Raw genomic sequence first — 15,717 nt, forward strand, 5'->3', positions numbered from 1 at the left:
TATTCATTGATAATTTATTAATGTATAGGCTTTTACCTAATTTATGAAGCAAAATTAATTTTCTTCACTTAGTGTGTTTCTTTTGCTCTGATTGTGGGATACAGCTTGATGTCTTATCTGTCTTTTGCCACTTTATTCTCCGAATACAATCAGCCTGCGTTGCCACTCAGCACTGATGACTGCCATCATCAGTTCTGAGTCGCAATTTCTATTTTATTTTGGTAATTTTATGTTAGCTTGCTTGTAATAATATTCATTGATAATTTATTGATGTATTGGCTCTTATCTAGCTTATGAAACAAAATTAATTTACTTCGCTTAGTGTGTTTCTTTTGCTCTGATTGTGGGATACAGCTTGATGTCTTGTCTGTCTTTTGGGACATTATTCTCCGAATATACTCACCCTACGTTGCCACTTAGCACTGATGACTGTGATCCCCTGAATGCCACAAGTCTTTTTAATTTTTCTTCAATACTTTCAACCAAGAATTCTCATATTCCTACTCAAACAACTAATAAGTAAGTAAATATACCGGGACTTTGCTTTTTTTTCTTTTGGTCTTCTGATGTTCATACGTAATTTGAATTTTTTTTCAGTTTTTACAAGTCGTAGTAAGCATGCGAATTCAGATTGTTTCATCACCATTACAAATAATATTTAAGAGACAATCATTCCAGGAGCTAATAACCCTTTAATTTACCTGGGTATGTTTTAGTTATGAAAAAAGACATAAATAATACATTATACAGATGAATGTTTTTTTTTTAAACTGACTATTCAAACATTATGAGACCATAATTTTTACTGAAAATATGAACATAGTCTAGGGAGAAAGTCTTAGGGAATATTTTTAATCGGCGTTGAACTGCCGACCAGAATAGCCTTCGTCGTGATTTTTTCGATTGAACTAACACACAATTTTCGTTACATAGAAGAGAAAACCACGAAAACTTCCTACTGTCAGCCCGACGGCTAGGAGATTCTAACACATGAGGCTTAGCGATTATTAGTAGATGTACCTCACTGTGTACCCTCAATTATTTTTATTAGATTGGTATCTCTCAGACAAATTCAAGCAGATAAAGAATAAACTCGTGTAATTGAGAGCTTTGGGAATTCATTTATGACAAAATTTCTTGACAGTTTAAACAACAATGGTGCCAAAGTGTTTCCCCTAACGATAGAAGATTCACGAACTGAAAAATAAAAAAAAATATCATTTTCTCCGTCTCTTTTTAATAGTTTTCTTAACAAACCATATTTTTAAGTAATAAACTTTTTTTTTCAGGGAAATTTTTGTGCTATATAAAATTTCGTTTGTGTGGTATAGCACCATCGGATGTATACTTACTTTGGTCCTTGTTTTCTTAGCTGTTATTGCAACAGGTATTTATGCAATTTCAAAACTATTATTTTTGAAAGTGTAATAATAAGAAAAAAAGGGAAATATTTCAATAATTACTTTTTTCATGCAAAAGTATGAAATAACAGAATTTCCCTTGCTCTGAGAGTACCGGTACTAAGGGTACCGATACTTTCTACAATACAATCCATTTTTACCAGACTGTGTTACGGAACTAAAAATCTGATATAACGCGATTTTTACAATAATCGTTACCGTAGAGTCCCTAACTGAATAACGTAAATACTTTAATTAAATCTAATTAACTACTCTAATAATTATTCTAATTAACTGCTCTAATTATTTTTGTTATTGTAAAAAATTATGGTATAAAATTTTATGGTGAAAATGTATTTCACGTATGATGCAATGGGCCTGTAATTTTTAACGTAATTTGATCCGGAATATTTTACGGTGTCCACCCAGCGTTTTTCAAATTTTATCTGATCGAGCTAAAACTATTATCTCCCTTTTAGATTGATTAAAAAGTGAAGTTTTTAAAATTTGTGTTTAAATTTTTATTTTATTATTCTATAGTTTTGTTTCTACCGAATAGTCAATAAAGTTGGTCAACGGGTGATAGAATTTGCTTACTCCATTAAGAAAATATTGTTAGCTTGTGACATTATTCGATACAGTTCTCCAGTTGGACGCTCTAGCTACTGAAAAACCGGCTGGTATTTTGATTGGTCAACCCCCCAGCATTCTACTCCTGTTAAACTTTAAACATTCTAAAGTTTTATGTCATTCTATTAAAAAGTTAAAATGTCAAATGACAATAATATTTCATTTGCGATGGTATAGCAATAAATTCAACTTGAAGCAATTAAGGAACGGTTAAAATGTCTTCAAGCACAGAATTCCATTGGAGATTTAAGTGCTGTAGCTCGCTGGAAAGTGACTTGAATTTCGGTAGTGAATTTTCATCGCCTCAAACGCGAAAGATAATTATTAAAAACGCAGTAAAAATATGATAATAGATTGGTGAATAAGTTTTAAAAAGGATAATAAGGACTATCTCATTGATATAAAAGTTTAGTTCAGCCTTAAGAAAATTTGTTCATAGTAAATCCGGGATAACTGCAGTTTTGTTAAATATTCTTTCACAAAATTTGTCTTAAGACTAATTAAGGCTAAAAAGACAAGTTTAAAAGAAAAAATAATGGTTCTTAATTTTTTTAGATATATTTATTTCAAATTATTCGTTAAACTCTTAATTTTATTTTTTTAAAAATTAATTCGCTTAAAGTAAAAGGACCTCAAGTAGCAGATTTTAAATTCATTCTATGACTAATTCTTTTCTTAAAGATGTAGGGATAATGTTGTGATTGTTAATTAATTTCTTAATAGTTTATGAGCTTAACTTCCTTTTTGCCATATTCATTGATTCTTTTTAAATCATCATTTTAAAATAAATCAATATAGTAATTCCAATTTTTATTTTTGCAGGGTGGAGAAAAAACGTTATTCCAGAAAATTCCATTTGCTTAAGTCCAGTTACAAAACTTTGGTTGAAACAGAATGCAACGCTGAACCTAGATGTACAGAATAAAACGGAAGAAATGCAAATATTGAAATTAAATTATAGTAAATAATAATAACGATGAAATTTAATTTTCAAAAAAGTTTATTTCCCAATGCTGCTGAAAATGATGAAACGCTGAATTCTTCTGCAGAGTATATCCAATAGAAATTTTTGAAAACCATTTTTCCACTCGAAAACGTATCAGACAAATATCTTTTTGAAATCGATTTCACAAACCTTTATATCAATTGTGTGAATTAAAGCATTAATTAACGGAACTGCGATTAACGGAAATTATTTAAGTGAGATATTGTTCTCCAATCTTATGCCATTTGGAAAGTTCCTATATTGGAGAATAACTTCTTTTTATTCTAATTATAAATTGTTTCCAGATAAATATTTTTGTTCATCATCTCCAAATTTATGTAGCAAATTTATATATATAAAAGAAAAAACATAGTAATTGTATAATTAAACATGTTGATTACTAGTAAATTTATTTTTAATATGAAATTTTCTAGGAAATTTACTTTTATCTGTGCGTTTTTAATATTAGAGGGACCGGAATGCAATGTCTTTTCGGTGCATTAAATATTAGTTAGTCTTAAGAACCAATTAATTTTTTTCGATCCATTTTTTTCTTCATTTTCAATCCGACATTGAAAAGTTGTTACTAACGAGGGTAAATACATTGTTGATTAAAAATAAAATCTTGATAAAAAATATAAAATGCACCGAAACGACATTACTTTCTGGTCCCCCTAATATAAGGCAACATTATCCCCAACATTATCTTGTATCATCATTATAAAGATTAAGAGATACATTTAGGCATATTGCATTTGGTAGTATTGGTGTTGTTTGCTTGTTTTGATTGTTTGTTATGTCCAAGAAAACTATACAGTTTTGTAACTATTTATAACTAGATTGGTTTCAAAACCGTAAAAAGGACATTTTACTGAACATTAAGCATTATTTTAGGCTTATCGTTCGATAATATTTATTGGAGTTAGGTAAGGGTTGAGTTTTGTCAAATAAAACGTGGAATATGGCCTATTAGCTTTGAAAATTGTAATTGGATATACTAGATTTTACTTGTGAAACAAATCTGTGGTGCAGCCTCTTGTGCGTAAATCAGAGTTTCATATTCCAATAGACCAGGATCACCATTTCAGAAGTGAAAAACACTGCAAAGTACTATGTGTTGAAGGACTAGTGGAAATATTGCAGCGTTAACGCTGGAATACGAACCCCCGTCCAATCGGTCATGAGATTGACAAATCAACCCTTTCGACTAAAGTATTTGCCCAGGATGGCTGCAGGAAGATAAGAAACTTAATAAGGTTTAATATACTTATCCTATGACTTAGCTACCAGCTTTCAAAGAATGTGCCCTCGATTCTCATTAACTGCTGGCCCTATTGACTTGGTTAAAAAAAAACTGGTTAGTTAACCGTAATAGATGAAAACAGTCAATAAATAATTTTTCCCCAAATTTTTAACACTGACTATAGTATAAAAATTAGTTATTCGTTAATTTTATTTAATTAATCACCACAGAACACCAACGCAAGAAAGTTGGACTGAAGAATGCGTTTTGAACCGTTTAAAATTAACCATGGAATGACTTATGAATTAATTGGTCAATTATTATATTATTTTATACTACTTGCCTTTGACAATCAACTTAGTCACGTTTCAAAATTATCTTATTCAATACCCAAACTTTAATGCTAACCAAGCCGAATGCACAGCACAACTGTATTTGAATATTATTATTCTTTTTAATCTCTCTTCTAATCATAACACTTCATTTAGCTTCAAACCGCTTAAAAACTAACTGTTTATCGCCGTCTAGCCGCTGCCAACGGATTAGTCAGCGCGGAAGTACGCTGATTTCAATTTTAACTGTTTAACTGCGATAATTAATTTTAACAATTATAGCTTCAATATTGTCTAAATTCTTTATGTATTGCACTTTTAACATTTGAAATCTGTCAGGCAGCCATTAAATCACACAAACTACCCTAAATATAAGTTCGGGATATTTCAGCATAGTATGGGCAACAGAAGTATTAAAATTATTTCTATCTCTGTCGTGAGAGGGGATAGAAACCTTCTTTCATTTCTCCGTTACTGATTTTACTGCTTCTTCACGCACTTTTTGAACCATAACTTGAGTACAGTATAAGGGGAAGCTCCAAAAAAGGTATGCTCCGTGACCAAAAATAAATAGGACAGTAAGCAACACCATGTTTAGAATTAATTTATTAATTAATTATTAATTATAAAATTTATTTATTGTTTAAATTATGTTTAAAATTTCTACATCCCTTTTTAAAAGAATAATTGAGAAACTGAGTATTTTCTCCGTAGTTGCTCAGTAACTACACAGTTTTTATTTTTGTAAGAAATGCAAAATTATTCTAAATAATTACTTAACGTACAACTAATTATTCAACATTACCTAAACTATCACTTAAGACTACTTAACGAAATGAATTTTTAAAAAAAACTCTTAAGGCATAACAAATTTTTCAATGCTACTTAAATTATTGCTAAAGACAACCTATCAAAAGGAATAATAATAGTGTTGTCAATAGATAGAGCGTACCTGAGTTTATGGTGCAATATAAGGAAAATATATATAAGTATAGATTGTGCACAACCAGAGTTAAGCACTAAGTTTCAAACAATTGTATGATACAAAAAAGATGCAGTCCGGCCTACACACACTGCATTCCGACCTAGACACACTGGACTTACACCTGGAGTTATGATCTGGAGAGCAATTTCATATGACAGCAAGATAACTATGTGGTTATTCCTTATTTCAAGTACCTTGACTGCAAATTTGTTTTGGTGATACTAACCTGGTGATTGAGCCTGTTGTGCTGCCATCGATGAGCAGCCATCAAGGGGATATTTTCCAACAGGATAACGCTCGCCCTCATGCTGCTGTTGTAATCCAACATGTTCCACAGAATGTCGATATGTTGCCGGCCAGCTATATCACGAGATCTTTCACCAATCTAGCACGCATGGGACATCATTGGAAGGCCTTTTCAGCAACATACGCAACCAGAATTAACTGTCCTCCTATTGACTGACCAAATACAACAAACTGACATACGGCATCTGTATGACACAATGCATAACCGTTTGCATGCTTGCATTCAAAATTCTGTTGGTTATTAATGTACCAATTCGTCCATCGGTTATTAATGTACCAATATTTCGCAATTGAATTGGTTTTGCCATTAATTGCATTAACCTATGATCTCAAAACTTTAATCAATTAAATATGTTACTCAGACTAACGTATTGTAGAAATTTCATTACTATGAAACTATTCTTTTTACTGTTGGGATTTTTTCCATTAGTGTATTTTCATGCTCCTGAGGCTACAATAAGATCAATTTTACCGGATTAAAAACCTCATTTACTATAGAATTTTTTTTAAAATAAAATCACTGAACTTTCGTACTTCGCCTTAGAAGATGCCGCAAGTGTTGCTCATTTATCGTTACCCAGTGAGCACCAGTGAACCAAAGTCACGGAGGCGAGCAACATTACCCACGCCACACTGCCACAAATACCCGTTTATAGGGTGGGCCACACTTATACATTTACGCATCAGAAGACAACACAGAGAAAGAGAGACATCCATGACCAGAGCGGGATTCGAACCGGCAGCCATTGGCTTCGTAGTCAGGCACGCTAACCCCTCGCCCACTTGGCCGTCTCAAATTAGAAATAAGCAAATAAAAAAAATAATAATTGACATATTTAAACAGCTTCAAAAGTAGGCGCCCATTTTCAAGAAATGTCAGATGTGAATGCGAAGAAACAAAAATATTTGAATTTAAAAACGCAACGTTGCCAACGAAAAATGGAAAAATATAGGTGAGAAACAAAACTGGAAAAACCTCACAAAGCGAAAAAAGATGAAAAACAGAACAAGAAAAATCAGAGAGGCAAATCAGGGTAAAATTTATTTCCCGGCGCTAAGGAGAGGTGGGCATGGGGGAAAGCCCTTATATAGCAAGACGGAAAAGAGAAAAACCTCTGGTACGTAAAACATTTCATTCCAGCATTTTTTTCGAAAAAAATGAAATATCTGTAACNATAATTTTAGCTTTGTCGAAATTGAATTTATGCCTAAGATTCCAATAATGAGAAGTAATTGAAGATTTCTCAAATTCATCATAACGGACGCATCTATTTTGTTCCCTAATTCTAAACTTCAAAGCATGTTTAAATTGCCCGATGCAGTTAAGGTCACACTGACAAGCATTGCAGTAAATGCCCCAGCGATTATCAAAGCAAATAAGATCTTCATGATACTTAAATTTGATTTTGTTAACAGGCCTGAAAATGACTTTAAAGCCGAAACGGAAGAGAATATATACTATCAATTTCATAACAAGCGGCAGAGAAAAAAACGGCAAAGTAACCGGTTTTCTGTATGGATAAGTGGCATTAGGGTCTAATGAGTATAGCAAGAGTTCAATTAATGGCCTGGTGGATTGGGCACTAGACTCACATTTGTGAGAACAGGAGTTCGAACCCAGCCGGTCGAAGACTCCCCGTTTAGTAAAGGGTGACTGGTGCACTTAAAATCTATCGGGTCAAAAAGTCCTCCATGTTCCCATAACAATTCAATAGCTCTGGCGGTACTGAATTGAAGATTGATCATTCTCTGTTTCAGTTCAAAATTGCGATATGTGGAGAATGTATGAATGGATCCGCCTTATAAACGGATGTCGGGTGTGACTTATGGGTGAGGTACAAATCGAATTTTCGACCATAGATGGCGCCACTGGAAAACAAGAACAATCGCAATCCCTCTGCCTTAATGGCCGACGATACCAACAAGAGTTGAATCAACTATAGAGGGAAAAATCCACAGTCAGCAACAAATGAACGGAGGAAGTTAATTTCAGAGTTAAAATTAAAGCGCTTAAAACATGCCGACTTTTTTTTCCGTACTTGTTCATTTCTGAAGCAAATGAAGTTTACAATAAGGTTCTATCTCATCGTTTCAGTTTCTGGGATTATTTATTTACTAAGGTCAATGATTTTATTTCAGTCACACTTCGTCCAAACAAATTATTTTCTCGTCATTGAGAGTGAATTTAAATATGTTGCAAAAATGTAACATCAATCAAGAACAATCGGGCAAACATAATGAGCTGCTTTAATTAAACGCATTAAATATTACGTATATTATCATAAATTTTGTTATTCTACACAGAAAATTGAAATAACCTAACGTATTATAAACATGTATACATTTTTTAACATTTAACTTTTTTAGTTTTTTTATATAACTAAGCTATGTATTTTGAGATGTCATTTAAAAGTTATTTTTCATTCATACAAAGGTGTGCAAGCCATATTCAAAGTTTCATGTGCTACACTTTCGAACAAAAATTTCTGAATCTAAATTTTTTTATAATTTTTTTTATTCATAAAATTTCATAGTTTTTAAGGGTTTAAGAAACATATAAGTATTTTCAATAAACTACTTAATTAGAACTACATACATTTTAAATATGAAAAAAATATGAATAATTCACATGGATTTATTTCTTCTTGCTAACTAATATAAGTAGCAATATAAAACAAAATCTAATACGAGAGGTTTGAAATTGAACTTCTGTTATCTTCTAGAAAACTCAGCATCAAACGTTTGTGCGTCAAATGTAATATCATACCTATAAAAATAATAAATTAATCTGAACTTCTTTCCAATTTTTTTAAAAGAAATTCCTTTGGAGTATATGTATTTTAAACATAACTTTTAAAATACATTTAATTAGAAACATTAGAAGATATTGATTCCATTATTCATTAAGTTTAAAAAAGGAAGAAAAAAAATCAATTGTTAAGTTAATATATCTGAAGTCTTTTTTTTTATCAAGTTCATTTTTTCATTATATTGGATTTGACAAATTGATGCTCTTTTGATATGAAAAGATTGTTAGTGATTAATTTATGGAAAATCACTTGATGAAATGACGATTTATTACTAATTTACATAATCCAGAGGTCAAAAAACATATCTATGTTCATTTTTGAAGCGTCGTAAAAGTCAAAAAAACTATTAATTAAGTGCTCTTATTTAAGGCAGAATATAGAGGATTGTGATTAAATGAAGAAGTTTGTTTACAAGTTGTCAGTACCTTAATTAAAGGAAATTGATTGTCATAAAGTGATGTGTCAAGATTGTCTTCATGTTTGTTTGGATTTGAATAAAATAAAGAGTTTTCACAAAACTAAACTTTTTTAAAACTAATAAAAGACATCTGGTTATGTACACCAAAAATATTCAACTTTAACAAGCATCACATATTAAAGTGCCATTTGAGCTTTGTCACACGTAACACCATGTTCCCCTAATATTTCAGGATAACAATACAGTTACTATACGAGTAGCAATTCAAAAATTTAATATGACTTTTCTTGTTGTGCTATTAAATAATTGTTTTGAGTAATAGAAGGTCACTTATACTTGTATTTACAGAATTTCAATATTTCTGAGGGTGGTAAAATTTAGAGAGCAGCAACCGGCAACTAGCGAAATTCACAAAATAGCCTCAAAAATTCCTGAACCGTACTACTTTCGAACTTTGTAAATACATTTAATTTTCAATTGGGCAAATATTATTGCCAAGAAAGACTATATTTCATTTTAAGAATGTTTCAAATCCGTGATCTGTTACTGATTAAAAGTTTTCGAACTCTGAACAGTTTCTTATTCCGTTAATTTGGATTTTAAAATAATCCCGAATTAAGTAATTAACAGACATTTGTATTTTTATTTAAAATTTTCTCCAGTTAGAATTTTTTTATTCAGGATTCTGCCCGAAAGTCAAACAGAAAACATTTTTCACAATACTGTCTGTATTCGTTTTACACCGACTTATTAAAGTTTTTATGCGAAAAACTTTGCAAACATTTTATACCGAAAAGCTTAAAGCATCTTTGTCCAAAACGTGGATAAAAATAAGATTCAGTTCATAAATAGAGACTTTTGTTAAGATAAGCTTATTGCACTTCATGAATTATTTTATTTTGTTTTATAACCGTCATTGAACAGCCGACCCAATTTTGAGTTTGCAACTGCTCATGTTCAACTCCGTAACCATGTAATTTTGAACCCAATCCAGAACACAAGGGGACTACTAGATTAAGCATTGAGAGAAATTTGACTTCGTAGAGGACTTTTTGATGGAACTAACCTGCATTTACGCTACATAGTGAGAAAAATCACGAAAACCTTCCATGGTCAGCCTAACGGCAATGAGACTCTTATCCATGATCTGTCTACTACTGAGGACATTTCATGTCAGCACTATGGTCGTTGTGAGCCGGTTGAGGAATTCGTTTGGACAAGCCATCATCTGGATTCGAACCCGTCATCTCATTGGGTCACCTCATCTCCTGAGCCACCTCTGCTCTTTGTGACTTATAGAGGATATTGTACTATTAGTAATACGAATATTCATCTAATAATTGAAACAAAAAACCACCAAAACTATTATGAAAAAATTTAATTTGTATTACAATAAAAAAAGCTGGTATTTTTTTATTACAAAAACAAAATTTAAATGAAGAACTAAAAAAGTCGTAATATCTAGGAGTTCTAACCTCAGATATAATTTTTAGACCAATAAATCCTTTAATTAAATTTTTCGGATCACCTGCTTAAAAAAATAACCGTGATTTTCGATTTAAATTTAAGTCCCGCTCCTATAACTATTAGTTGATTTGTGGTTTGTTTGTCTTAATTATTCATAACAAAACTTTCTTACCCCCATGAAAGAAAAACTTAATTAAATATTATCAAAATAGAAACTTTACCACAAGCAAATCAGTTTACTGTAATTAATTATATGACCTTTACTAAAGGTTCAATAGCAAACATCCCTGAGCAAGCGATGCATAAAGTAATTGAGGTACATTTACCCGAATTTAAATACCAATTTTGTTTTCAACAATCCATTAGTTTGAATTATGCTTATTTATAGGTAAAAGTAGCAAATGTTAATTTGCAATCTTTAAAAATTTGGCAATGAATTTTTATGTAGAAACTAAATATCAAAGGACTCTTCTTTAACTTAAATAAACTTCTTTAAATCCTCCAAACCCTCTAAATAAACAACTTGTGAAAACTTATCGTGGAAGCGGCAGTAAATTTAATCCAAACTTATAAAACTTGTAAGAGATGAATTAAAGTATTTTTGAAAGACAAATCTGAGAAACATAAGATTTTTTTGCTGCTTAAAAAAAATTCTGAAAGCCCATCTCTTCATACTTATTTGAAATCTTGACTCTAAATATTATTAAGTTTTTTGCTAAAACAAAATAAGAGCAATGAAAATTTTGAAAGTAATAACAAAATATTAAAATGCAATAAGTAAAAAGAAATATTAGCAAAAAAAAAGTTTCACTACTTTTTTTTACTAATAAATAAATGTTTAAAAACAATATGCAATTAGTGGATGGTCCCTCAAATAAAAATTTACGTTTAATAAACTCAATTAATTCTTATCTTTATTAAATTAAATGAATAAAAGGGAGATGGAAATTTTGAGGTTATGAAGCTTTGTGATTCTTGACTACTCTGAGGATCAACATAAAAATATGTACTTAGTGAATGATCTCCAAGTTAATTTCAAGATCATGGGAACTATTCTATAAATAGAATAGAGCAAGAAGGCCATTAGCTTGCCATTGACGAAGACGATGGCACTTCAATAACGATGAAATTAACACGAAAAATAAAATTTTCTTTTGCTGTTAAAATTTGGCAATGTTTAGTTTGTCCCCGAAAATTCGAGAGAAGTTTCGGCTCCGTTTCAGAGAGTAGGAAAAGGAAACCTGAAATTGAGAATATCTTGCAAAATGAAGCAGAGTTGTACATGAGAGTGCAAGAATCCTTCCCACTGAATCCCGAGCAACCACCCACATGGCAGTAACTGGATTGCCGCAAAATTGTGAAGGGGCGATACCCAGGGGAAAATATCCCTTCTGGTGCAGATCGGCGCAATTTAAGCCTACTACTTCAATTTGGAGCATGTAGGCTCAGGTTTCCACAATTGGCGCTGATCGGCGCAGCACTTGCAACACTGGAGACACAAAACCATGCCTTTCCATGATTTTTTTTTAAAAAAAATAGCAAAAATCATAACATTTAATGACAAATTTTGTTCAGTACTGAAATTCATGACTTTCCATGATTTTTCATGACTTTCCAGGTGCGCAGATATCCTGTATGTGGTTGAGCATGATCTCTCTAACGATAATATATTATGATTCATATTATAATTTTTGATTTTTTACTAAAGCTATTAATTAAGTAGGTAAAATATAATGCTTGTTTCATAAATAGAGCAGAATAATAAAACAAAAATCTTTTAATGTACATTAAAATGTTTTTGTTTTTATTAATAAACATCTGGGTGGTAGAGCTTCCAATAAGGATTTTGCTGATATTTTCACAAATACACATTATTATTTAATTATTTTGTCTATTAAGAGTAGAATTAATTTATTTTATGCATGTATCACATTTTTTCAAATTTCTTTTTATTTCTAATGGCAATAAGAAACTCTTACAAAAAGCAGTGAACAAAAAGGTGAACAACAAGTAAGAGAAAAAAGTCGCTATCTCATTAACAGATGTCGGGCACTCTAGTAGCGCCTCACCTCAAAGTCCGCACGCAGAGCCGAGCATCTCAATAGATGGTTCCAGTCCATAAGTTCATTATTCGAGCATAACGGGCAATTGGGTCAGCGAGAATGCCGATGAGGCAGAGGTGGTTCTCCAGGCAATCATGGCCCACTGCAAGTCTGAATTATGCAACAGTTTTGTTGCGGGGCTTATCGGCAATACCCTGTTCTAAGCTGTTCCTCCAATTTCTTGAAGAAATACGAGAAGTGAGCTACGCTTTCCAGTTTTGTCTCATAAAATGTTTGATATAGAGTTTTGCCGAATGAAAAGATTTAAGAGTGCTCGGCTGTTGAATTATTTGAGTGCCTTTCTTAGCCAGCATATCGGCCTGTTCATTGCCGTAGATATCGCAATGTCCTGGGATCCATTGGAGTGTTATATGCCGCCCTTCTATCCTCAAACTCTCCAGGAGAACCTGGCAATCCTGGAAAGTCCTAGAAATAGGTATTTCACGAGATCTATTAGCTTGAATGGCAGCTTTGGAGACAGACAGTATAACTACCCTATTGTAAGATCTGGGGGCAATTTATTCCAGTACCACATAAATAGCAATAACCTCGCCATCATGAACATTAGTAGTCGTAAACCCAAAATTGGGTCGACTGTTCAACGACGGATATAAAATAAAATATGCTAACTGTAAATATGTTCTTAACATAGTATTATTTGGAGTAAACAAATCCTATTTAAAAATTTTGAGTATTTACTTCCTGACACATTTCAAGAAAATGTTTTGAAAGGATTAAAAAAAAATGAAGTTCAGAATAAATTAAAAAAGGAGCGTCAACATGCACAAACAAATTCATCGTAAACATTTTGATTTCTTATTTCATGGCTCATGTGGATATTTTTGGAAAAATTGGCACTTACTTTGTAATCCGGAACAAATTTCAAAAGATTTCTTCGCTGCAAACAATTTTAAGAAATTCGTAATATATCCGATATTATGTCAGCTATATTAGTGCTCGTAACGCGCAGCATTGTTTGGACTAAAAGTTGCTTCACAAAATCTTCCAGTACTTATTTCTTGACACACATGGGTATTTTTTAAAGAATTGAAGTTTACTTTGGAATCTGAAAAAAGTTTCAAATAATTTTCTCATTGCAAAAGAACTTAAAATATTGACAAAATAAATTGCTGCTTAAATTGCTGCTTATTCAATTGCTACTTATTAAAATCCTGCTTTATTTCTATAGGTATGCTCATAACGTAGCATTGTTTGCACTAAAAATTGTTTCTTAAAAAATTTGAGTACTTATTTTTTGGTACATATGGGTATTTTTGAAGAAAAAAATTACGNATGGCAGTAACTGGGTTGCCGCAAAATTGTGAAGGGGCGATACCCAGGGGAAAATATCCCTTCTGGTGCAGATCGGTGCAATTTAAGCCTACTACTTCAATTTAGAGCAAGTAGGCTCAGGTTTCCACAATTGGCGCTGATCGGCGCAGCACTTGCAACACTGGAGACACAAAACCATGCCTTTCCATGATTTTTTTAAAAAAAAAAATAGCAAAAATCATGACATTTTATGACAAATTTTGTTCAGTACTGAAATTCATGACTTTCCATGATTTTTCATGACTTTCCAGGTGCGCAGATATCCTGTATGTGGTTGAGCATGATCTCTCTAACGATAATATATGATTCACATTATAGTTTTTGATTTTTTACTTAAGCTATTAATTAAGTAGGTAAAATATAATGCTTGTTTCATAAACAGAGCAGAATAATAAAACAAAAATTCGTTAATGTAAATTAAAATTTATTTGTTTTTATTAATAAACATCTGGGTGGTAGAGCTTCCAATAAGGATTTTGCCGATATTTTCACAAATACACATTATTATTTAATTATTTTGTCTATTAAGAGTAGAATTAATTTATTTTATGTATGTATCACATTTTTTCAAATTTCTTTTTATTTCTAATGGCAAAAGAAAATGAGAAACTCTTACAAAAAACAGTGAACAAAAAGGTGAACAACAAGTAAGAGAAAAAAGTCACTATCTCATTAACAGATGTCGGGCACTCCAGTAGCACCTCACCTCAGAGTCCCCACGCAGAGCCGAGCATCTCAATAGATGGTTTCTGTCCATAAGTTCATTATTCAAGCATAACGGGCAATTGTGTCAGCGAGAATGCCGATGAGGCAGAGGTGGTTCGCCAGGCAATCATGGCCCATCACCAGGGCTACAATCCCATCTCAATCTCCACCCAATTCTTAATATCACCTTGTCTCAACCTCACACTAACCATAACTATTTCATTTTTTACATCTCACTCCAAATTACCAAAATCTTCGCTTTACAGCATTACCGAAAATGGTTTACAATCCGTCAACTAACGTCATTCTCAATAGTTCCATCAGATAACCAGTATTACATACTGGTAAAATTGAATTTCAGAGCCTCTGTAATCCAACGATTTTATTCATTATCAATTTTTGTAATTTTTATATTTATGTAATTTTAAACTTTGTCTAAATTGCTGTACTGTTATCTTTTATTACCACTGGCTCAAATAATGTTCAACGTTATCAATTGTAATGCCATCAATCTACCAAGTTAAGTAATTATTAACTTTGTACCACGATTATGCTACTTCAAATTAATTTTTCTAACCATTGTAATGTTATGTGATTTTTGCAATTTAACCATAGTTGAACCCTAGACTTCCGTTCATCCAACACTGATTATTTGATAGTTGTGATCCCTTCTCCCCACTCGACACTAACTTTTTAATTTTATTTGCTCTATCTATTTTCAATCCACTTTTTTTCTTTTTACTCCAACTGATATCCGGGTAAAGTTTTTTCTTCCTTAATCTCAATTTCCCCTTTTTTAAATTTTATCCCCAATTTTATTTCTAGGGTTACCATAGCTTCTTATTGTTATATTATTTGTAATCTCAATTTAATTTTGTTATTTTCTGTGTTCTAACCTTTCAGCAAGATCAGACAGACGAGCTTAGTGGGTCTGTAGGGTTGTACGATTGGGTACTAGGTGAGCGGGACCACACACGCGTCTTCTGGGTGACGGCTGGGTGG

The 15,717-nt window shown here is 32.0% G+C and overlaps 1 long non-coding RNA gene across 1 annotated transcript; it reads left to right on the plus strand.

Moving 5' to 3' along the window:
* Window positions 1-297: 297 nt before the first annotated feature.
* On the plus strand, window positions 298-3,413 carry LOC107443412 (uncharacterized). Its single transcript, XR_011637592.1, has 3 exons — window positions 298-519; window positions 1,290-1,387; window positions 2,853-3,413. It is a non-coding gene; the product is annotated as an uncharacterized lncRNA (long non-coding RNA).
* Window positions 3,414-15,717: the final 12,304 nt, after the last annotated feature.

The sequence above is a fragment of the Parasteatoda tepidariorum genome, chromosome 8, assembly GCF_043381705.1.
Source record: "Parasteatoda tepidariorum isolate YZ-2023 chromosome 8, CAS_Ptep_4.0, whole genome shotgun sequence".
In the NCBI taxonomy this organism is placed as follows: domain Eukaryota; kingdom Metazoa; phylum Arthropoda; class Arachnida; order Araneae; family Theridiidae; genus Parasteatoda; species Parasteatoda tepidariorum.